We start from the raw sequence: 26210 nt of genomic DNA, 5'->3' as shown, positions 1-26210 counted from the left end.
CTTCCCCTTCAATATTAAGTTGGTTCTTCTGGGATTTTGCTTCTTTACGTAAACTTTAAATTCAGTTTGTTGATATCCATAAAATAACTTGCTGGGACTTTGACTGAGACAGCATTGAATCTATGGTTCAGTTAGTAAGAAATGAAATCTTGACAATACTGAGTCTTCCTATCCATAAACATGGAATATGTCTTCATTTATTTAGGGTTTTTTTTTTTACAGCCTTCACCAGAATGTTGTCGTTTTCTTCATATAAATCTTATATATATTTTAGTAGATATGTATCTAAGTATTTCACTTTTTGAGTACTAATATAAATGATGTTTTTAATTTCAAATTCCACTTGTGTATTGCTGAAATATAGGAAACTAGTTGACTTTTTTTTTCTATCACCATCTATCTTCTTTATATCCTCCTCCACCTTCTTCCGCCCCCCTTTCCCTCCTACAATCCCCACAGAAACTACTTGACTTTTGTTTATTGACCTTGTGTTCTGAAGACTTACTTTAATCATATTTTAGTTCCATGAGGATTTTATTTTCAATTCTTTCAGATTTTCTTCATAGACAATCATGTCATCTGTGAACAGAGACAGTGTTATTTTTTTCTATCCCAGACTACATACCATTTCTTGTCTTATTTCACTAGCTAAACTAGTGGGGGTTTTTTCTCTCCACAGTATAAATATTTTACTTCCCCCTCTTCTAGCTTGCATGGTTCTTATCTTTGGTTATTGATAGATAACATGTTTTTTCCTTATGGCTTGTTTCAAGATTTTTTATTTGCATTTGATTTTCTGAAGTTTGAATATGATATGCCTCGGTATAATTTTTTTAAAGGTATATATCCTGCTTGGTGTTCTCTGAGCTTTCTGAATCTGTAGTTTGGTGTCTGACATTAATTTGGGGAAATTCTCTGTTATTATTGCTTTAAATATTGCTTCTGTTTCTTTCTTTCTTTTCCTTCTGGTGTTCTCATTACACATATGTTGCAACTTTTGTAACTGTTCAACAGTTCTTGGATATTCCATTACTCTTTTTTCTCTTTGCTTTTCAGTTTTGGAAGTTTCTGTTGTCATATCCTCAACCTCAAAGTCTAGTCATGGATTTCCTCAGCCATGTCTAATATATTAATGAGCCCACGAAAGGCATTCTTTATTTCTGTTACAGTGGTTGTGATCTCTAGTATTTATTTTTTATTCTTTCTTATAATTTACATCTGTCTGCTAATACTATCCATCTGTTTTTATATACTGTCGACTTTTTCCATTAGATCCCTCATCATGTCAATCATAGTTGCTGTAAATTCCCAGTCTGATAATTTCAGTATCCCTGCCATATCTGACTCTGGTCTGATGCTTGTTCAATCTCTTAAAACTGTGTTTTTTCCTTTCTAATGTTTCTTATAAATTTTTGTTCAAATCTAGATATAATGTACTGGGTAAAAGGAACTCTAATATAAAGGCTTTTTATGGTGTGATGGTAAAGTAACAGGAAAAACGTGTTCTGTAGTCCTATGGTTGGGTCCCAGTCTTCTGGTGAGTCTGTTTCTATCTATTGTATACCCTACCCATGCTACTCAGTTTCCACCAACCCCAACCCCTTAGGTAGGGCAGGATGACCAGAAGAGGCTGGATTTGTGTATATCCCTTTTTTAAAATCAGGTTAGGCTCTGATAAAACCACAGCAAATTAGATTCTGGTAAAATAGTTTCTTCTGCAAGTAGACCTTATTAAAAACAAAATGCTCAGGCATATTTCAAAATGGTTTCTTTTCCCCTTCTCCTGATGGAAGCACCAGGAGAATTTTCTGTGGTATTCACAATGAGGGCCTGATAGAGCTCCTGGAGGTAAAACTCACAAAAGTCGGGGTAAGTAAGGGAGGCTATACCTGAGTTCCCCTAGAGTTTTTAGCTCTGAGGCTTGTTCACACAAGTGCTTGAGTCTCCAGCAATTTATTAATTACATTTTAGGTTTTCCTATTCTTGTACTAGTTCCTGTGTAGGTTTGTGCTTGGGGGTTTCTGCTCTAATAAGTTGTGATTCTCTGTTTTCTCCTATATTGGGGGGGTGGGGGAACAGTGGTTTGCAAACCTTGTGACCTGACTTCTCTTACAGATCTAAGAAGAGTTGATTTTTCAGTTTGTTCAGCTTTTTACTTGTTGTTAAGACAGAGTAGTAACTTCTAAGCTCCTTATATGCAGATCAGAAACTGGGAGAATGTATATATTGATTTGGGGTGCTCAGTAAACACCCAAATGGAACTGTCTAGTTTATTAATGTGTCACATTTATTAATGTGGCTGTCAATAAGCTGGAGTTATAGACCCAAGCAATATGAGTATACAAGTAGTTGGCAAAATCATGGAGTATTGAAGTTAACTTGGAATGAGTTCCCAGGAAGGAGACAGAGTTCTGGGGAATTCCAACATTAAAGAGGCAGCATACAATTTTGAAGGAGTACTAAAGATATAGTTGCCTTCTGATAAAATTAAGCTTCCCTGGTACTTTGTCATTGCTCATATAAATTTATCAAAGTTCATTACCTTTTACTCCTTTACACCCACACCTCCCACGCCCTAATTAACTAAAGCAATTATATTACATAACCTGCTCATCCTGGGGCAATTTTTAACATGGAGTCTTTTTAAAAGTAGAGTAAAATATTTCAAACTACCTTTTAAATAAGGTTCTATAGATAGTTCTATAAATCTTTTGTTTAAAAATATCACTTTAAAGTGAAGATATTTCATTCCGATTGGCAGTCCACAGAGAGTTTTTTTTTTTCTAAATAAAATAGAGAGTCAGAGAGAGGGATAGATAGGAACAGACAGATAGGAACGGAGAGAGATGAGAAGCATCAACCATCAGTTTTATGTTGCAACACCTTAGTTGTTCATTGATTGCTTTCTCATATGTGCCTTGACCGTGGGCCTTCAGCAGACTAAGTAACCCCTTGCTCAAGCCAGCGACCTTGGGTCCAAGCTGGTGAGCTTTGCTCAAACCAGATGATCCCATGCTCAAACTGGCGACCTCGGGGTCTCGAATCTGGGTCCTCCACATCCCAGTCCGACGCTGTATCCACTGCGCCACTGCCTGGTCAGGCCACAGAAAGTTTTGAATACCAAATTCTGAACCTCCAGAAGTGAGATTAAATTTTTGATCCTGAAAGATACCAGGTAATAGCAGCATTTCTGCATGCCACAGTGAAGTGAAGGCAGCAGAGACACATCTGCCAAACTTTTTACCATAATTAAGTCACTTTGTACTGACATAGCTTTACTTTAGAGGAGAATGTTTGTGGGGATTTTCAATCAGATAAAAATAGAGCTGCTGTTTTCTATATACCAATTAACATAGTTGACATTTAGCCAGATCTGCCCTGGACACAGCAGGGGATGTACAGTTTGTCCTGATTCTGTGGGAAATGAAAAATGCAGTACTTGGCACATGAAAAATATGTGAACCCAAAATATGTTGTCAAATACAGAAAGTCATATTAAGAAAATTGATTTACTGAAGGGCAGTCTATGCTTTCTAGAAACAAAGGAGGAAGGAGACTCTCAGAACTAATAAAAAACATTAGGAACCTTCAGTTTAACTATTAATACTACGTGTTAATGAATAAACGTATTTAGTTAAAAACTTTTTCTTACAACTCAATTAAATATATATATATATATATATTGTTGTTACCATGAATTTAAGAAAGGAACTGGAAGTGGCTCATACACAGCATATAAATACACATTAAAATTTTTTGCACAGGAAGTCTGTTTAGATGTCATCTAGTCCAATTCCTTTATTGATGGATGAGGAAAATTGGCTCCAAGGATGTTCAATGACTTTCATAACATCACCCTGATACATTGCCCTCATAGATTCTTTGGCTTATGTGCTGAAAACTTTATGGGAACATCAAAGTTTAATAACATTTCAAATAACTGGTGTGCTTGAAAAACAGCTTATTTTTACTTAAAAGTATGGTTAACTAATGGTTTGAAAGAAAAGTGTTTTTTATATTTATAACATCAAAAATTGATCTAAGTGCCCTGGCTGATGGCACAGTGCATTGAGAATCATCCTGGAGCACTGCAATCACCGGTTCAATCCCAGGGTCACTGGCTTGAGCCTGGAGTCACCAGTTTGAGCCTTGGTCAGGGCTTTACCTCGAGGTCACCAGTTCGAACCCCATCAGGGCACATATGAGAAGCAATCAATGGATGCACAATTAAGTGGATCAAGTTGATGCTTCTCTCTCTCTTTCTCTCCCCCTCCTGCCTCTCTCTCTCTCAAAAAAAAAAAAAGTTGATCTAAGGTATCTTAGCTTATAGTTCCTTATAAGTAGCACGTTGAAAACATGAAATTGCTGATATAATTATTTACCCATAAAAATAGTGAATTTCATATGGTTCAACCTAAAATATGAAAGCAAACTCAATATTTAAATAACTTGTAATAACTTAAGTCTATAACTCCAAATTGTTTTTTATATAGTTTAGCATTATGGCTCCAAATATAATGGTTCTAGTGACCAGGTAGAAAGTATACTGGCTCCATAAATACCCTGAAAAGTTTAGGACCTGTGCTAGCCAACCTCCAAGATAGACATCAGTGATCCTTACCTACTTGTATTCATGCCCTTGTATAGTCCCCTTTCACAGTGAATAAGAGTGACCTGTGTGGTAAATAAAATGGTGAAGAAATGATGGTATATGGTTTCAAGTCATTAAAAATATTGCAGCTTCCACTTTGCTCTCACTTGGCTCACTCACTCTGGCAGACATCAGCAACCATGTTTTGAGAACACTCAAACAGTCCAATGGAGAGGTCCACATGACAAAGAATGCAGGCCTTTTGCCATCAGCCTGCATTAACTTGCCAACCTTGTAAGTGGGCCATCTTGGAAGCAGATCCTCAGGCACCAAAGCCAAGTCATCAGAAGCTCTGACCAATAGCTTGATTGCAACCTCAGGAAAGACATAGAGCCAAAACTACCCAGCTAAATTGTTTTTAAATTCCTGACCCACAAAAACTATGTGAGATGTTGTTTTAAGCCACTAAGTTTTGTAATAAAAACAAATACACTGCCATATACATATATAGGTACACATGTATATATATAATATATATGTGTATATATAATACATATATATGTACACACACACACATACACACAATGTATTAGTTTTCTAGGGCTGCTGTAACAAATTACCTCAAATTTGGTAACTGAAAACAGTAGAATCTGACCAGTGGTAGTGCAGTGGATAGAGCATCAACCTGGGAGGCTGAGGACCCAGGTTCAAAAGCCCTAGGTTGCAGGCTTGAGCGTGGGCTCATCCAGCTTGAGCACAGGCTTGCCAGCTTGAATGCGAGGTCACCAGCTAGAGCATGGGATCATTGAGATGATCCCATGGTTGCTGGCCTGAGCCCAAAGTTTACTGGCTTGAAGCCCAAGGTTGCTGGCTTGAGCAAGGGGTCACCGGCTTAGCTTGACATCCCTCCCCTTCCATCAAGGCACGTATGAGAAACAATCAGTGAACAACTAAAGTGACGCAACTACGAGTTGGTTTCTCATCTTTCTCCCTTCCTCTCTCCTCTCTCTCTCTCTCTCTCTCTCTCTCTCAGAAAAAAAAATTATCCTCTCACAGTTTTGGAGGCCAGCATTCCACAATCCTGTGTTGGAGGGCTGCGCGCTCTCTGAAGGCTCTGGAAGAGAATCCTCCCTTGTCTCTTTCAGCTTCTGGAAGCTCCAGGTGTTCCTTGGCTGCATAACTCTACTTTCTGCCTCCAATTTCACATGGCCTTCTCCTCTTTGCCATGTGTCTGTATTTTGTGTGTTGCCTATCAGGAAACATCTTAGAATTAGAGCCTACCCATTACCCATATAATCAAGGATGATCTCATGTCCAGATCCTTAATTTTTTTTTTTTTTAGACCCTTAATGTAATTAAGCCTGTAAAGACCTTTTTTCTAAATATGGTCATTTTCACATTCCAGGATGTGGACATACCATTTGGAAAGCCACCATTTATCTTACTACATGCTATATGAGTTTATATATAACTTAATATGTAATCTGCTCAAATCATCTAGAAAAGTCATGAAGGCAAATACTAATGATAATGATAACATTAATAATAAAATACCTGGTTAATTGAATGCTCTAGTGAATGGGTTTAATTACTCAAAGCTGCATGATATCATCTTTTTATGAACAGGAATTAGGAGTCCTGAGAGACATCTAGCCTCCACCGGTTGTATAGCCTTGGCAAGAAACTTCACTTCTATGGCCCCTTTTAGAAGGAAGGTCTGTTTTCCTAGCCTCTTCCCATGTGCAGAGACATCCACAAGGGTAATACCCATGGCCTTCCTTTGCCTCCATGCTCACTCTCCCCAGGTGAGGAGGAGGGATATACCTGATTAATGAGTTGAAGAAAAAGATGGACATGACTGACTAGGGCCAGGATTAGTAAGTTACCTGGAACACAAAATATCAGCAGCCCCTCACACTCAAGGTCAAGAGGCAGATGTGATCATGAGCCTGAGAATGAGGGTCTCCTTGAATTTTGTACCCTACGTGCCTCATTCACCTCACCCTATCTCTAGTCCTGTACATAGCCTTCACCCTGTTGGGTCTGCCTGACTGCAGAGACCTGTATCTGGTCTCCTTTCTGCTAAGTAGTACAAGGCCTGCACCTGTTTAGGGAGGCCTGCGGGTGTCTAATATACCCATTTCTAGATGAATAAGTATCCAATTTGAGGATGAAATGTGACCACCTATCAAAGCCATATATTTCAATTTAGCTTTTTACAACTAATGAAGCTGCTATTTTAATCTTCAATTGTCTCACTCCTATATCTGTCTCTCAGCTGATTCCAAAGACAGGTAGAGGAAAGGAGTGCTATTTAATGACATTTGCACACATGTACACACACACACCCATAGACACACATATAACAGTTCCCTCATTGGTTAAAAAAAATAGGACTAGATAACAGTAGGAATTATGGGACTATGGGAATTAACAGCACTATTATGGGACAGGAAGAAGACAGAGGGATGGCATTTTGTTTGTTTTAAAACATAGTATATAGCTCATGTGGTCTTCCTGAAAGAAACTGAAATTTAGAATGGTTAAGTAACCTGCTTAAGGGCACAGGTAGTAACTAACAGGGCTAAAGTTCATATGAATGTTTTTTAGTCCAAACCTATACTCCTTTTTCTTTGTTCTTGGTTAACCATTCATGTCTCTTAATCTTAAATTCTTAGTTCTGAGATCACAGAGTATAATGGTACTATTATTTGTAACAATGAAAATTATAAGTAACTTGTCATCACCAAGCTTGAGCTCCTTGAGGGCAGACATTGTTTTCTACCACTTAGTACAATGCCTGGAACACAATAAACACTCAATAAATGAGTGTTTGTCAAAACCAGTGATGATCAATTTGAGCCATCAATGGAGTAAGAAAATTAGGAATGTAATATTTTGTAAATTAATAGTCTAAAATAGATTCAATGAGACAAGTAAAGTACTCCTTCTACTTCATGTAACAAGTTTTTATATGATTGAATAGTAATTTTTTTAAGTTAGCCACCTTTATACCCTTAGTTCTTGCTTTTATCAGTGGCATATGAACCTTGATTCTCCCATGAGTCTTTTTGAAACGAATTCTGAGTTTATTTGCATTCTTTCTGGCTTCCACTATTATTCCCATGATCCTTTCTAGAAAATAAATTACAGGATGTTTGAAGGTGTCTTGTTTAGATTTGAACTGCATAGAGCTATTTTTCTCTCAGAAAAAAATCTCATCGTACACAGGTTCATACCACCTTGAAATTTGGTTATTTGGCCCATATGCCATTTTAAATAACATTTAAATTTAGGTCTGTATATTTAGAAATATAGTGAAGATACCATAGAATTTTATTCTAAGTTTCAGTTCTTTTGGAATTCCACAAGGAGCAACTGTATCTAGAACTGAACCGCCTGAGATGCATTACCCAGCAAGTTGTAGGGAAAAAATAAACCTCTTCAGGTTTGCCTCTCTTCTACTGGACCACAGGCAGCAGCTATTTATATGCTTTTGTCCAGATTGGGGAAATAAGGGGATTTCAAGCAAAGTCATGTAGCATTAGCCCAAGTGGTTGGCAACTGCTAACCAGAATGGTAAGAGAAAAAGACTTGTGATAGATACAATCCTAAATATATACTCCCCTATCCTTGCTTGGTGATGGAACCTTGATTTTAGGTGGATATATAGCCACTCAAAAAGAGAAGGGGGAAAACAAGCTTCCATTGCAGTTGGGTATATCCATGTAACTAATTCTAATCATGAGATGTTAGCAGAATTGTCCTTTGGGATTTCCTGGAAGGCTCATTAGAGAGAGCTCATGCAGCTTTCTTTATCCTTACATCCATTTGGACTGAAAATAAAATGTAATGGATAAAGCTCCAGCAATGAGTCTGGGCCACTAGGTAGAAGCCACGTGCTGAGGGTGAGGGAGCAACAGGGTAGAAAAAGAGTCTGTGTCCTTGATGATTATAGATCTGCCTTGCCAACAACCCTGGACTGCTTACTTGCAGACTTTATTTATATAAGACAGAAATTAGTTTATGTTATATCTGAACCAGGGTTTTTGTACCTTTCCATCTTTCTCATCTATACCTAATGCCAAGAGACATAAAGATCTTTTAAAGTCCTCATATAGTGTTCTCTCTTGGGCAAAGTAAAGAGAAAGATCTACCCTTAGCTTCATGATCATCATCTTTTTTCTACTCCCTATCCCAAATATTATTGTCATTCTTCCTGTAGAAACCAAAGATACCCAAACAACTTTTTTTTAGAGAGGGAGAGAGAGAGAAGCATCAATTCATGGTTCCACTTAGTTGTGCATTGATTGCTTCTCATATGGTCAAAGTCTTGACCAGGGATCAAATCGGCAATCTTGGGCTCAAGCCGATGACCCTGGGTTTGAACTGGCAACCTCAGTGTTCGGGGTCGACACTATTCACTGTGCCACCACTGGTTAGGCCTAAACAACTTCTTCAAGAAGAGGAAATTTGTTAATTAACCCTAGCTTATAAATATAATAGCAATTTTTCAAAAAAATATGCTTCTGTTCTTCCAAAATGGGCTGAATACCCTGGGTTTTTTGTACTGTGAAATTAGTTTAAAGTATTTCCCTGCATTTCACACAGTTCATTAATTTTTATGACGTAGAGGGCCCTAGAACCTTTCCAAGAGTACTGAGAAAGGTAAACTCGCCAAACATGACTTTTATCTTCAAACTTCAAACTGGTTTATACATTGCATTTTAAAGTACCCCACAGCTGTTTCCCCAGAAAGCCTAGCTTTTCTTTTCTCAAATACTCTCTTATTTTCACAATCTAATCTCTAAAATGTTTCAATCTATTATTATGTATTGTGCCCTATGTTGTAAGATTACAAATTTATTTCTTCTTAAATATTCTTTTTACCCTTGACAAGATATTTTACATTTTCAGTAGTGAATAATTATTACTGATGTAGATAAAGAGTAGAGAATGGGAAGAGAAAAGAGAATGTTAGACATAAATACACAGGAAAATTTACCTAAGTTCACATTAAGCATTTTGGCTAAGTAAATTTTTTTCTTCTTTCTTTAAAAAAAAAATTTTTTTTTATTTATTTTAATTTTTAATTTTTTGTATTTTTACCTGACCAATAGTGGCACAGTAGATAAAACATCAACCCAGAATACTGAGGTTGCCAGTTCAAAACTCTAAGGTCACTGGCTCTGAGCACGGGCTGGTCAACGTAGGGTCACTGACTTGAGCAGGGGAATTGCCCACACAATCCCAAAAGCTTGCCTGTGTGGGCTCAAAGGCCACTGGAGTGAAAAGCCAGAGTCGCTGGCTTGAACAAGGAGACACTGGCTCAGCCCTGGTCAAAGCACATAGGAGAAGTAATCAGTACACAACTAAAGTAAAAGCAGCTATAGTTGATGCTTCTCATGCTCTCTTCCCTCCTGTCCCTCTCATTCTCTCAAAAAAATTTTTTAAATTTTTATTTATTTATTATTTAATGAGAGGAGAGGAGGCCGAGGTCAGACTCCCCTATGTACCGTGACCAAGATTCAGCCAGCAAGCACACTAGGAGGTGATGCTCTGCCCATCTGGGATAATTGCTCTATTACTCAGCAACTGAGTTATTCTTAGCCTGAGACAGAGGCCATGGAACCATCCTTGGCGCTCAAGACCAACTCATTCCTATCAAGCCATGGCTGCAGGAGGGGAAGAGAGAGAGAGAGAGAGAGAGAGAAAGGAGAGGGGAAGGGTGGAGAAGCAGATAGTTGCTTCTCCTGTGTGCCCTGGCTAGGAAACAAACTTGGGACGTCTACATGCCCGGTTGACACTCTACCACTGAGCCAACTGGCTAGGGCCTTCATTTTTATTTTTAATTGGCTAAATAAATTCCTTTTTTTAAAATTACTTTTATTTATTTATTCATTTTAGAGGAGAGAGAGAGAGAGAAGGGGGGAGGAGCAGGAAGCTTCAACTCCCATATGTGCCTTGACAGGGCAAGCCCAGGGGTTTTTTTTGTTTTGTTTTTTGTTTTTTTGCATTTTTTCTGAAGCTGGAAACAGGGAGCGACAGTCAGACAGACTCCCGCATGCGCCCGACCGGGATCCACCCGGCACGCCCACCATGGGGCGAAGCTCTGCCCACCAGGGGGTGATGCTCTGCCCATCCTGGGCGTCGCCATGTTGCAACCAGAGCCACTCTAGCGCCTGAGGCAGAGGCCACAGAGCCATCCCCAGCGCCCGGGCCATCATTGCTCCAATGGAGCCTTAAGCCCAGGGTTTTGAACCGGCAACCTCAGCATTCCAGGTCAAGGCTTTATCCACTGCGCCACCACAGGTCAGGCTAATTGGCTAAATAAATTCTTATAAGGAATACCAAAAGATTTTTAGCCAACAGGAATAAAAACCTGACAAAACCCAAAGACAGGTTTTCTTATAATCTAATATGGTAATTTTGTCTTCATAATTAGCAATTGATATTGCTAAAATAGCACATGGAAAAGTATGCTCAAATGTTTCCCTAATTGAAACAATGTGAATGATTCAGACTGTGAGTAATGGCAGCATAGGATGACATTGGGGAAATGCACACAATTGCCAAATCATATCCTTAGGCAACAGAATGTGTGCTAGTCTGCTACCCACTACCAATTCGTGTTGCTAAGACATGCTGACACATTTATTTGTCATGTGTTTTTCTTTAGTCTACAGTGTGGTGTGATAAAATAAAATAAAATAAAATAAATAAAAAGAAAAAAAAAAAAAAACTGGGTTCAAGGTTTGAAGACTTGAGCCCCAGGCCAGGCTGTAAAACTTTCAGCCTTATGCATTCCACTTGACCTTGTCCAGTGTCAGTTTCCTCATCTGTAAATTGGGGTTAATAATACCTGTACTTCTTGCCTCAAAAGTCTATTGTGAAGACCAATGATATATCTGTATTAGTGCTTTGTAAATTATAAAGTTAATCTCTTACTGCAGATTTTCCTACCTATACCTTCAGATCTACTTGTGACAATCTTTTTGAAATTTAGGAGCCAGTTTAGATCTTTCAGTAATCTCTTATGAGCAAATCCCTTACTTGCTGAGTCTCTTTCTCTGTAAATGACAAAGTAGACTTGGTAGGTCAGGTCAAAATTTTATTTAATAGCAGAAAAAATTTTAAATAAGCTTATTCATCACTTCTCAGTCTTTTAGCTAACATCAAATGTAAAAGTAAGCTTATTCAGAAGATCACTGCGTAAAATGGACAAAAGCAGGTTTGTTCTTGAGACGGTTGAAGCTAGAATGCGGACAACTCAGAGACGTGCCTAATTAGACTTTTCCCCATCTATACCCCACCAGGCAGCCACAACAAACTTGTGATCCTTCCTATTCTAACTTTCTACAATATTGATGTTATGATTCCAACCCCTATGTTTCTATGATTCTTCAAGAAAAACTCTCTCTACTATAAAGGGGTAGATGGATAGATTCCCTGAACTCTGTTAGCTGACCAACAAATTTGTGGAAGTGTAGTCAAGTCGATCTAACCAGATAAGTACCAAATTCTTGAGATGGAGGAAGCTATGTGAAATATCTCAGCAGTCTTCATGGAGAAGAGAACTGCCCCAAACAATAAGAGTAAATATTGGATAGGCAATTATCCAGGCTGTTCTCTACTAAATATACAGCAATACTGCAAGCTATTTGAAATGGTTTTCAGTAAGAATGACTCAGATATGAGGAAGCCACTTACAACAAAGCAAGTAATACAATGCCATTTCTCAATGCCCCAAACAAGAGACATTGCTTAGGGAAGTTGGTTTCAGGATACACAAGATCATATAATCACAGAATGTCATACCTGGAAATAAATAGCCAGTCTATTTTGCCACATGACAAGTCTGAAATCCAGGAAGACTGCGAGTTGCTTAAGGTTAGGAATTCATTCAAGCTTCATTAAATAAACATAAGCTGAATACTAAGTATGTGCCAGGTGGTAAGATCACAAAAAATATCCCTCCATAAGTAGTGGGAGAAGACAGACAAATCCACAACTGTAGCTAGATTGTTGCAGAATCAGGACTCAAATTGTGTGTCAGAGTTCTTAACCAGTGTCATATTGCCTCTCAAATTGAAGAGCTTGGGAAATTAGTAGTGGGGAGCCAAACTGCTCCAAAGATATGTCAACTAATCCTAGATCCCTGGAGTGCACTGGTACTTAACCACATTTCTTGAGGATGTATGAGTAATAAAGAGGGCTCTATCCTTACATAAAAAATATTCTTACAAAGGTCCATCACAGATACATATAAGTACTTTTTAGAACACTGATGAGATCATGAGTGGAAAAGTCCTAGGAAGAAAACTAATCTTAGTATGGTCTAAGTTCCAGTTTTTGAAGAAGTGACCATCAAGGTCAAAGTCATAAAAATTCCATAAGCCACTGGCCTACTTTTTAACCTACTTAAGCAAGAAAACCAGGTGGTGGCACAGTGGATAGAGCCTCAGACTGGGATACGGAGGACCCAGGTTCGAGACCCCGAGGTTGCCAGCTTGAGCGTGGGCTCATCTGGTTTGAGCAAGGCTCACCAGCTTGAGCACAAGGTCCCTGGCTTGAGCAAGGGGTCACTCGATCTGCTATAGCCCCCTGATCAAGACACAGATGAGAAAGCAATCAGTGAACAACTAAGGTGCTGCAACAAAGAATTGATTCTTCTCATCTCTCTCCCTTCCTGTCTATCTGTCCCTATCTGTCCCTCTCTCTGACTCTCTCTGTCTCTGTCACAAAAAAAGAGAAAAGGCTATTTAAATTAGCTGTCTTTATGGGTTTATTATTTTTCTTTTCTATATAAAATACCGAAGAAGTATACAAGATTTCAAAGATCTATGCTATCATCCGTAAAGAAAAACAAAAGCCAAACAAAAACTTACGGCCACACCTATAAAATTTCATTTCTTCATTATTGGTAAGATTCTAATATGAATTGTTTCTTATCAATTCCCGCCTATTTGTGACATTTCTAAAGTGATTTAAAATATATGGTTTTTATTGATACGTAAAGACACATGCAGCCCCATGTTTATTGCAGCATTGTTCACAGTGGCCAGGACATGGAAACAACCAAAAAGCCCATCAATAAATGACTGGATAAAGAAGATGTGGCACATATACACAATGGAATACTACTCAGCCATAAGAAATGATGACATCGGATCATTTACAGAAAAATGATGGGATCTTGATAACATTATACGAAGTGAAACAAGTAAATCATAAAAAACTAGGAACTGCATTATTTTATACGTAGGTGGGACATAAAAGTGAGACTAAGAGACATTGATAAGAGTGTGGTGGTTATGGGGGGAGGGGGAAGAGGGAGAGGGAAAGGGGGAAGGGGAAGGACACAAAGAAAACTAGATAGAAGGTGACAGAGGACAATCTGACTTTGGGTGATGGGTATGCAACATAATTGAACGACAAGATAACCTGGATATGATGTCTTTGAATATATGTATCCTGATTTATTGATGTCGCCCCATTAAAAAAATAAAATTATTAAAAAAAATAAATAAAATATATGGTTTTTAACTACAGTGAAATAAAATAGCACATACACTTAACAAGAAAATTTGAGGGATCAACATCAGTATCCTTACATTTTTTTGACAAAAGTCTAACATTAGTAGACCTGAACTCAGGCTACTTTACAAAGAATTCATGATCTATCCATTCAGTTATCCAGCAAGCATTTGTTGAGTGCCTTCTACATTAATACTAGGATACCATGTACTCTCAAAGTGTTGTTTTAGGACCCACCTGCATTAGAAACACCTGGAGAACTTGCTAAAAAATATGTTCCTGTGTCTCACTAGTATACATCTATATTTGTTATAATTTTCTCTTGCAAGCAACAGAAACCAACTAGACAAAGAAGGAACTGACTGGAAACCAACTAGACAAAGAAGGAGCTGACTGGAAGGATATCAGAAGTTCATAGGCCCCACCTGTGGTGGTGCAGTGGATAAAGCCTTGACCTGGAACGCTGAGGTCCCCAGTTCAAAACCCTAGACTTGCCCGGTCAAGGCACATATGGGATTGATGTTTCCTGCTCCTTCCCCCTTTCTCTCTTTCTCACTCTCTCTCTCTCCTCTAAAATAAATAAATAAATAAATAAATAAATAATAAAAAGAAGTTCATAGAATTGACCAGAGATGATATCCAAGGAAGCTTTAGAGGAACCACAAAAACAATCATACTCCAGGAATGACATTGTAATTACCCCCAGTTCTAACTTTATCATTGCATCTCTGCTCTAGACTGAAAGTTCTGAATAAGTACCTTCAAATGATGAGGTCTAAGGCCCAGGCCCAAGTGACTCTTCACCTGGGCACAAAGATAGATTGCTCTATAGGGAAATTAGGATGAACATGGAAAGTAGAGTTAAATTTTGGTTAGTTAAAACTGACAAATGCGCCTGACCAGGCGGTGGCGCAGAGGATAGAGCATCGAACTGGGATGCTGAGGACCCAGGTTCGAGACCCTGAGGTCGCCAGCCTGAGTGCAGGCTCATTTGGTTTGAGCAAAGCTCACCAGCTTAGACCCAAGGTCACTGGCTTAAGCAAGGGGTCACTTGGTCTGCTGAAGGCCCGCAGTCAAGGCACATATGAGAAAGCAATCAATGAACAACTCAAGCGTCACAATGCACAACGAGAAACTAATGATTGATGCTTCTCATCTCTTCGTTCCTGTCTGTCCCTATCTATCCCTCTCTCTGACTCTCTCTCTGTCTCTGTAAAAAATAAATTAATTAAAAAAACAACTGACAAATGCCTAGTTACCTATCAAAGCAAATCTCAGAGGGTTGGGCTAGAGATTTTCTACATTTTTAAACCAACTTTTCAGATAGTTATGAAGTATTCCAAAGTCTGAGAAATACTGCTGTAAAGGATATGATCTATACGCAAGAATACATTTAAATCCAAGTGGAAAGCAGAGACATATTTATGAAACTGAAGAAGAATTTTAAGTCCATGACCAGATTTTGTCTCTCTGTAAACATTGCCCTTCAACTCTACCCTCATCAGCCATTTGTTCATTCAAAAATGAGCATCTTTGTAAAAAGAGATATTATGGCCTGACCTGTGGTGACACAGTTGATAGGGCTGTGACCTGGAATGCTGAGGTCGCTGGTTTGGAACCCCAGGCTTGTCTGGTCAAGGAACATATCAGAAGCAACTATGAGTTGATGCTTCCTGCTCCTCCCCCCTGACTTTTTCTCTAAAATCAATAAATAAAATCACTAAAAAATAAAAAGGTATTATGCTTATAGTCAACCACAACGCAATACAAGTGTGCACTAATTTTCATGAGGAAAAATGTATAGGTATATAAAAGCAAGTTGGGAAGACTATACTATAAATAATGTAAAAAAAATTTTTAAGGGAAATAGAAACAAATGCATGACAGTTAAATAGAATATATGTACAATAAAAGTAAAAGTAACTAAAATTCTTTATTGTAAACTCTCATGTATACTTTCTGTATTTTCTGATTTTAATACCCTAATCCAGCTAATTGGGAATATAATTATTATTGTTAGACTTTCCTATGGCTGGTAGTTTCCAACTTTCCAAAAACACTACATGTCAAATTTTTAAAACTTATGGAAATTTTAATTAATGTCACATGAAAAGAAATGGTCACCAGCAAGATCCTATATTACAGTTAATGAAGTAATGTGTTTATTTACCTTCATTCAGCCCAACCAACATTTGAATAACTTCCACATGTATAGTTTTATTCTAGGCACTGCTATAGGGGAAAAAATATAGATGGGTACTTGTTTAATTAAAAAAAGAAAGAAGATAATTTGCATAGGAAGCAACTACAGAATCATATGAAAGCAACTGATAAACAAATACATGCTGGCATAATCTAGAATCTAGTGTTTAATGCCTGAATTAACAGTCTTAACGCATGTTCATCTCACACTCCAGTGGATGAAAGCAAGATAAACCATCAGCATTTTTTTGTTATTGTTGTGCCTTGGTATGAGATAGGCATAGACATAAAATAGAAGACTCATGGGCAGGTCTGATAATGGTGCATCAACCACTCTGTGGTAGTTGTGGTCCAGGGCAACCAAGAACAGCCTGGCTCTTTTTAACAAAAAAATATGTACCAATCACCACCACTTGCCAGGGCTCAGATGTAAAACTGAGACCAGTAAATCAACAGAGCAGTTAGTTGCTGTGTTCAGGAGTTAGAATGGTAGCTGGCTTCTAGTAGGATCTCATAAATGTTCGTTGTTGGATAGCCATCCAGAAGGACCCACTGCTGTTACATTCATCTATCCAACAATTCTCCCACCCTTCCCTCCTCAATTTCACACTCCCCTGGGTCCCTGACTCATACAACACAAGGAGAGAATAATCACCATCCACAGTGTCATCTTTGAATGAAATATTAAAGGTATATCTGGATGCCAAATACTTAAAATTACAAAGCCATCATTGCTTACAAAACATAATCTAAAATGTGAATTTTATTAGAGGCCAACCAAAAAAGAAAAAAACAAATAATAGTGATTTGGGTTTAAGCAAAAAAGGATGTTTGTGCTGTTTTATGTATAATATTTTAAGCTTTGTCTCCATGCTGCATAGATTTGCTAAAAGCATATTAAAATGCAGCTAGCTGGTTAACTCATAAGTCAAGTCTTGTAAATGGTCTACATTTACAATGTAGACCATTATTATAATTGAAACAATTAATAATTATTATAATAAACATTTCTGTAATGCTATACATTACCAAAGTACTTTACAGTATTCTTGGCTCTTATTTTGCTGATATTAAGTCAGTTAAAGCCAAAAGTGGTATCATTTTTATTCACTAATGAGAATAAAGTTTGGCTGTTGTGGAACCTACAGAGTAAAAATAGACTAAAAGTTGAAATGTTTTACATATATTTTAGTTTAAATATTCAACTGTATAATTTAACTAGTAGCCTAATAACTATTCACACATAAAAACCATAATATTAAAACAATGTTATTTTAGCTCAAATTTTGCTTGTAATTATAGAACATAACAGATATTGATAGTCTGTGTTTCTGTAGCTTTTCTGATATATGAATCACAAGGAATGTTTATTAAAAATACAGTGTCTTAGCTTCCAAACATTGGAGTTTTGTGTTTTGTTTTTTTTTTCAGAGACAGAGAGAGAGAGTCAGAGAGAAGGATAGACAGGGACAGAGAGATGAGAAGCATCAATCATTAGTTTTTCATTGTACATTGCAACACCTTAGTTGTTCATTGATTGCTTTCTCATATGTGCCTTGACCATGGGCCTTCAGCAGACTGAGTAACCCCTTGCTGGAGCCAGCGACCTTGGGTCCAAGCTGGTGAGCTTTTTGCTCAAACCAGATGAACCAGCGCTCAAGCTGGTGACCTCGGGGTTTTGAACCTGGGTCCTCGGCATCCCAGTCCAATGCTCTATCCACTGCGCCACGGCCTGGTCTGGCAACATTGGAGTTTTTGATTCACAAGGAAATTGTCCTTTTAACCAATGCCATAAGAAATTCTTATTATCAGATAAATTTGAGAAACAGTAGTTTCTGTGAATAGTACCAACTCCTACAGCCCATAGGAACTTGGAACATAGAAACTTAACTTCTTTAATCAGTCTTTTGGGCACTGGGCTCAAGGCTTTCTACACCTCTTTTGGTCTTCATAACATTCCATAAGACAGTGTGTTACTATTTCCAGGAGTCAAACTCTGAAAGATTGAATAACTAGATCAATACCACAAAACCAGGTCTACCCCTCTCCAAAGGCTATGCCAATCAGTCCATTTTCTTCTGCACATTGCCAAATCTTTTTTCTTTTCATTTTTCCATTGATTTGAGGGGGAGGGAGGAGATGGGGGAGAGAGAAAGAGAGAGAGAGAGAAGCATCAACTCATTGTTCCACTTAGTTGTGCACTCACTGGTTGCTGCTCCTATGTGCCCTGACTAGGGATCCAATTCGTGACCTCAGTGTACTAGGATGATGCTCTATCCACTGAGTTCCTTGGCCAGGGCACATTGCCCAATCGTGCATGTCAGAAAAGGGGGTAAAAAGAGAGAGAGAGGAGGTTAAGAAGGAAAAATTTTAGTAAGTGCATTCCAGCTTTCAAAGTGATTATTGGGTGGGGCAAAAGTAAGTTTACAGTTGTTCATATGGAAAATAATATGATAATAAATAATAATACAAGAATAAACTCTGTTTTGTATACTCACAACTGTAAACATACTTTTCTTCCACCCTGTACATAGTGAGTTAAAAAGTTAAATCTATCTTTAAATTTTCCTGTTGAATTGTAAAATTGTTAAAAAGAAGCATGTAGAAGTCCCAGAGGAAGACCAAAGGGAGTAGATGGTCATAAGACAGATCAAAGATTGTAGTGCATTTCTCTATTAGTACTCAGTTAGCTGTCAGTTTGTTAGAAGTATAGAGACCGTTTTGGTTGAGAAAGTAGAGGAAAGATCATGGTACTTGAGGCAATCTTGTGTATTATTGCTCAGAAGTTGGCAATTTAAACTATAAGGAAAGCATTTTCTTCTGGTGGGTGCAACTCTTAATTTTGACTGAAGGAACTATGCCAACAGAAATGGACAGTCTGTACCTCCAAACTTTGTTCTGCATTAATGATGCTGAGAAGCGAGATCCTTTCAAGTCTCTTGATAAGCAAGCCTAGTTGTAAGAATCAGGTTGTCTTGTCCAAATGCAAGAAATAATTGACCTGAGCTGAACTAACTTTTTCAGAGAACACAAGCTGAGCTGAACTAGTTTTTGTGCAGAACAGAAGCTCTAATGTTACCTTGAAAGGGCCAGCAAACAAAATCTTCAGGCCTTTGATGCAGAAATGGGAAAGACAAGCCATGGCAGAAAAAGGTGTTGTCAGCAAATTGTTGTTGACATTAATGCCCTCCTCTTCACTTTTTTTTTTAATTTTTTTTCTTTATTAATTTTTAGGGAGGAGAGAGAGAGAAAGAGAGAGAGAGAAGGGGGAGGGAGAAGCAGGAAGCATCAACTCCCATATGTGCCTTGACCAGGCAAGCCCAGGGTTTTGAACCGGCGACCTCAGCATTCCAGGTCGATGCTTTATCCACTGCGCCACCACAGGTCAGGCTCCTCTTCACTTTTAATTTGTGGTATGGGCCTGAATATAAATAATGGTGATTATTTTTCACTTTGTTTTAGGATGTGGCTGCTTCCTTGGCTTTCAAAATATCCTATTTCCTTGGTTTCTTTGGGGAACATGGCGAGCATGGTTTTCACTTTCAAAGTATAATTTGCATAGGAGGAAGCATCCTACTGATTATACATTATTTTAATATTTTGTGTATATTGAATTTATTTCATTTACACTTAATATTTTAACTGAAAACATGTTTAAAGACCAAAATTTATAAAGTTAAAAATGTTGAAGAAAAGATCTGGTCCTCAAAGGCTGAGAACTCCGTTACAGAAAGTAGTGTGATTCTTCTAGGTTTTTGCTGCCTTGCTGCCTTGCATGCCTGAAATCAGAGAATAAACCCAGTGTTCTTTAAGGTCCTCTCAATTCTAAAGGCTATAAGTCTATGAACCAGAATCTAAAGGGGAAGAAAAATAAAATCTTTTCACTTTATTATATCTATGTCTAAGAAACATTTTCCAACTAGATTGTACTATATCTTTATGCCATGCCACAGTCTATCTACATGCCAAGTGGAAAATGTAGTTTGAAAAAAAATATTTTTTTATTGCCAAATACAGTACAACTCTGTTCTGAAAAACTACTTCCTCTACCAACCACAGCTACTCAGGCATGTCTCAGAATGTAGTAAAAGTGTCCAAGGAATACCCACTATAGTCCCCTAAAGCCCTGAATCAATTCTTAGGAAGAACTGAGAATTGATTCCAAAGGCATCTGGGACTGGCATGGGTGCCAGCCCCTTTTCCTTATAGATCTTTAACCTAGCCAACCAGTTGGTTATATACTATGAGAGGGATAATGGAAGCATCCTGTAATAACAAATCAAGTTTACCTTTTAGACATCTCCATATGACTGTCTCATAGGTCCATCATACTTAACATAACCAATTGAAAACCAAATCTCCAAAACATGTTCTACCTCCAGTCTTGCCTATATCAGTAAATGTTCCCAACATTGCATAGGAGTTCAAGTCCAAACATAGGATTCATTCTACTTTCTTCTTTACTTCACTCCCAAAATTTAATTTATCAATGAGTTTTGGAAATTCTGAATATATTCCTCTGAAGTAAATCCTGATTTTCACAATTGTTACTATTACTACTATCCTACTTCAAGCCAACACCATAGCTCATCTGGAGCATAAAGCCTGTTATACTTTTTTTTTTTTTTTTGGTATTTTTCTGAAGTGAGAAGACGGGAGGCAGAGAGACAGACTCCTGCATGCCCCCAACCAGGATCCACCCAGCATGCCCACTAGGGGGCGATGCTCTGCCCATCTGGGCATTGCTCCTTTGCAACCAGAGCCATTCTAGCGCCTCAGGTGGAGGCCATGGAGCCATTCTAGCGCCTGAGGTCAGCACCCTGGCCAACTTTGCTCCAGTGGAGCCTTGGCTGCAGGAGAGGAAGACAGAGATAGAAAGAAAGGAGAAGAGAGGTTGGAGAAGCAGATGGGCCCTTCTCCTGTGTGCCCTGGCCAGGAATCAAACCCAGGACTTCCACATGCTGGGCAGATGCTCTACCACTGAGCCAACCAGCCAGGGTTCAAACCTCTTATACTCTTCACTCTTGTTCTTCTCTATTCTGGCTTCTTCTATAGCCAGAAGATGGAATCATGTTTTAAAAACACAAATCAGCCTGATCAGGTGGTGGTGCAGTGGATACAGCATCGGACTGGGATGCGGAGGACCCAGGTTTGAGACCCTGAGGTCACGAGCTTGAGCACGGGCTCATCTGGTTTGAGCAAAGCTCACCAGCTTAAACCCAAGGTCACTCGCTTAAGCAAGGGGTTACTCAGTCTGCTGTAGCCCCACGGTCAAGGCACATATGAGAAAGCAATCAATGAACAACTGAGGTGTTGCAACGAAAAACTGATGATTGATGCTTCTCATCTCTCTCCATTTCTGTCTGTCTGTCCCTATCTTTCCCCCTCTCTGACTCTTGTCTCTGTCCCTGTAAAACAAACAAACAAACAAAAAAACCCACAAATCAGGCCATGGCCGGTTGGCTCAGTGGTAGAGCGTCGGCCTGGCATGCAGAAGTCCCGGGTTCGATTCCCGGCCAGGGCACACAGGAGAAGCGCCCATCTGCTTCTCCACCCCTCCCCCCCTCCTTCCTCTCTGTCTCTCTCTTCCCCTCCTGCAGCGAGGCTCCATTGAAGCAAAGATGGCTCGGGCGCTGGGGATGGCTCCTTGGCCTCTGCCCCAGGCGCTGGGGTGGCTCTGGTCGCAACAGAGCGACGCCAGGGAGGGGCAGAGCATCGCCCCCTGGTGGGCATGCTGGGTGGATCCCGGTTGGGCGCATGCGGGAGTCTGTCTGACTGTCTCTCCCCGTTTCCAGCTTCAGAAAAATACAAAAAAAAACACAAAAAAACACACCCACAAATCAACCACCTGACCAGGTGACATGGATAGAGCATTGGACTGGAACACAGAGGACCCAGGTTCGAAACCTCAAGGTCAATAGATCACTGGCTTGAGCAAGGGGTCACTCGGTCTGCTGTAGACTCCCAGTCAAAGCACATATGAGAAAGCAATCAATGAACAATAGAGTGCTGCAACAAAGAATAGATGCTTCTCATCTTTCTCCCTTCCTGTCTGTCTGTTCCTATCTGTCCCTCTCTGTCTCATCACACACACACACACAAAAAGCACACAAATCAACTTAGTGGTAGCACAATGTATAGAGCGCTGATCTGGGATACTGAAGTCCCAGGTTTGAAACCCCAAGGTCACCAGATTGAGCACGGGTTTATCCAGCTTGAGCGCAGACTTGAACACACCAGCTTGAGCATGGTGTCACCAGCTGGAGCGTGGAATCATCAACATGATCCCATGGTCACTGCTTTGAACTCAAAAGTCACTGGCTTGAAGCCCAAGGTCGCTGGCTTGAGCAAAGGGTCATTGGCTCAGCTAGAGTACCCTGAATGGGACAATGCACATATGTGAAGCAATCAATGAACAGCTAACGTGACACAATTACAAGTTGATGCTTCTCATCTTTCTCCTTCTTCTCTCTCTCTCTCTCTCTCTCTTGCTAAAAAGAAATAATAAAAATAAAAACACAAATCAGTCCATATCTCTTCGTTCTATGTCAGCCCCATCTATGGCCTCCCCCATATAAGTAGAACATAGCCAATAGTCTTACCATACCCTATAAGATACTACATGATCTCGCCTCTGCCTACTTCTACAGTCTCAACCCCTACCTCTCAGCCCTTTGTTCAGTTCACTCCAAACACATTGTCCTTTTCTTCTGTCCCATGAACCTGTACACCAAGCTTCTCTGCACTCATTGCCTTTGGGTTGCTGTTCCCACTGCTGTATTGATATACTTTTCCCCAAGCATTCCTATAGCTATCTCCTTCTTATGATTTAGGACTCAGCTCAGTTATTAACTCCTCAGAGAAGTCTTCCCACTTCTCTTCCTACTCATTAGATTTATTTTGGAATTTTTTAACTATGTGCGTCTATTATTTTGATTTTTTAAGTTAAGGTAAAAGTAAAAATATATAAATAAATTAGATGGCCTAGTCACTATTGTATCACTTTGTTTTCTTCATTGTAGGCATCATTATCTCAAAATTAATTTTTTTATTTATGTGTTTATTTGTTTATTGTGTATTTCCCACTGCAATGTAAGCTCCATGAGAGGGGGGATTTGTTTCAATGACCGATGTTTGTCATAGCAACTGGTGTATCCTAACACCTACAGGGTCTTTTGTAGATTGTAGACTCTCAATAAGTATTTGTTTTTTTTGTTTGTTTGTTTGTTTTGTTTTGTTTTGTTTTTATTCATTTTAGAAAGGAGAGAGAAAGGGAGAGAGAGGAGAGAGACAAGGGGGGGGGAGCAGGAAGCATCAACTCCCATATGTGCCTTGACCAGGCAAGCCCAGGGTTTTGAACCGGCAACCTCAGCATTTCCAGGTCAACGCTTTATCCACTACGCCACCACAGGTCAGGCAAGTATTTGTTAATTATGTAGATTTCACTTGCCTAAGAGAGAAGTAGTTTCCTTTTGACTGAGAATGGTTGCATTTGTTCTTTTGGAAAGAGTATTTTAATGAAATATTTTGTTCAAGTTGGGTCAGTTTGCATATTAAGATACTATTTCTAATACCTGTGAACATGAAATGATTCTTTGATACAACTGAGAAATTGTCAGCATATAGAGCTTATAACAAACATGGCAAATAGTATCTATATCCATTTCATCATGTCAATGGTGAGGTTCATGTCAAAGTGGAAATTGAAAAACAAACAATGTTGATTTGATTCTGACAGCTAATATCTGAATTCTGCTTTCTAGGCAGTGGTGAACAGTGTGGAATTGCTGATGCTGGAGATGAAAACAATATCAGAATGCTCTAGGCTAGTTTGCAGCACACTGAAAATGGAAGAATGAAAGGTAAAGACAGTTGCCTAGAGATATAAAGTAGGATATAAAGTAGGATATAAAGTTATGAGGAAATAGTTAGTGCAAGTGGTTTAGAATTAGGGCTTTGAAAAATAAGAGCTCTCGTTGATTAGTGCCTATTATGTGCCAAGACAAGAAACAACTTACATAGGTATTGACTCCCCATTTTACAAATAAGCTGAAGATCAGGGGGCTAAATGACTTGCTAAAGCCACATAGCTGTGTAAAAAAGGAGAGCGATGACTTGAACTAGATTTTTCAAATTCCAAAGCTGACATGCTTTCCACTGCACCACACTGTCTTCCTTGTGATGATGTACTCAATTTATTTCCATGATTCCTGACACCAAGTTCAGAGCCTGGCATAGCGTCCTAATGGAATTATGCCTAGCTGGACAATAAATGCTTCTGCTGCCAATGGAGGGGCCACCTAAATGAAGTAAGTGTCCAAGCCCAGCTGGCTCCAAGGTTTGCTGACTAAGCAGGTTTTAAGCCTGGTGTTCACTGAACCTCCTCCCATTCTTTCCCAGCATTCCCCTGTAGCTTACCTCTGCCTCCGTCTGTCCGCTGGGAAAAGCATCTGCCAGGTGCTAATCAGAAAGCTGCTCTGGCCATAGTGTAAGGGGAAAAGGTGGCTCAACAATACTACTGCTGAGAGCCTGGACAGGCTTAAGCAATGTATTCTGAAGTGCTGAAGTGTGCAGCCCACAGAGAGAAATGGGTAAAATGCAAAATTGAAGGGGAGGATAAGTGTAAGAGGAAAGTCTTCCCGACAGAGATGAATTAGTTATAGGACTAACTTCCTGAGGGAAGAGATGTGGCTTGATTCTCTCACGCCCACTCAGAAAACATGCCACAGCGGACAAGCTTTCCACCTCTAAGTTTTATGAAGATAAATGAAGCACTTTTGAATGAAGGAAGAAATAAAAATAGAGAGGTGGCGCTGACTAAAGGCACTGCAAAGATAAAGAGTAATGGAGGTTTTGGGCCCTCAAGCTGAGTGAGGAAAAACTTTCCTTCCATTTGGGAGATGAAGAGCTGAGCAGTTCAGGTTTGCCATTGAGTTCAGGCTCTGCCACATGCCAATTGTATGAACCTGAGCAAATTAGTTAGCCTTTCTAAGCTACAAAATAGGACTAATATTCTATTGTATTGGTTATTTTTCACTATTGCAAAAGGTTCTTGTGAAGATCAAATGAGATAACTCATGTAAAAACAGTGTCTACCATGTAGTAAGAACTCAGTCAATGACAGCCTAGTGTGGAGGGGGCATATAGTTGGGTCATTATTATCTAGGTCAGATTATGGGGACAGTTTTTCCCTTTAAACTTAACAATGGTGCCTCCTTGGTTTAATTGTTTGCTGTATTAAGAGCTCACACCCTCACGACTGATTTGGGCTTTCAGCTCAAAGGGAACATGAACCCATCTGTGGTAGATACCACCTCTACTCTCAGGCAAGTTTGCCAAAGGCCAGCTCAACCCATGTTGGTACTCCATATCATTCTGTGGATAAAGCCACCTCCCATGGAAGGATATTGTGCAAAGAAGATAATACTAATAATACTGTACATTATTCAATCTTTTAAAGTCTACAAAGTAATCGTACCTGGGAAGAACTACTGACACCATTTTACAGATGAGGAAACAAATGCTTAAAGAAGTGAAGCAACTTGATTAAGGTGACAGATGATTGGTTGGTGGAGCAGGGATCCACACCCAGCTCCCCTGACTCCACATCTGGGGCTGTTTCATAAAATGTTGTAGGGGATGTGAATAGGTAGCAGATTAAAAAGCTAGTTGTTTCCACCTGCCGGTGATGGTGCAATGGATAGAACATTGAACTAGGATGCTGAGGTCCCTGGTTCAAAACCCCGAGGCTGTCTGCTTGAGCACAGACTTATCTGGCTTGAGCACAGGCTCACTAGGTTGAGGGCTGGGTCACCAGGTTGAGAGTGGTATTATAGATGTGATATCATGGTTGCTGGTTTTAGCCCAAAGGTCACTGGCT

General features: G+C 39.2%; 1 long non-coding RNA gene across 1 annotated transcript in view; it reads left to right on the top strand.

The window, feature by feature from the left end:
- The window catches only part of LOC136316695 (uncharacterized), a 37500-nt gene that overhangs the window by 9268 nt on the left and 2022 nt on the right, over positions 1 to 26210 (top strand). Inside the window, exon 2 of the long non-coding RNA XR_010727789.1 lies at positions 24094 to 24192. This is a non-coding gene — a long non-coding RNA (uncharacterized lncRNA). The remainder of the gene's footprint in view (positions 1 to 24093; positions 24193 to 26210) is intronic.

The sequence above is a fragment of the Saccopteryx bilineata genome, chromosome 1, assembly GCF_036850765.1.
Source record: "Saccopteryx bilineata isolate mSacBil1 chromosome 1, mSacBil1_pri_phased_curated, whole genome shotgun sequence".
In the NCBI taxonomy this organism is placed as follows: Eukaryota; Metazoa; Chordata; class Mammalia; order Chiroptera; family Emballonuridae; genus Saccopteryx; species Saccopteryx bilineata.
The sequence above is the reverse complement of the archived record's forward strand: the minus strand, read 5'-3'. Positions and strand labels throughout refer to the sequence as shown.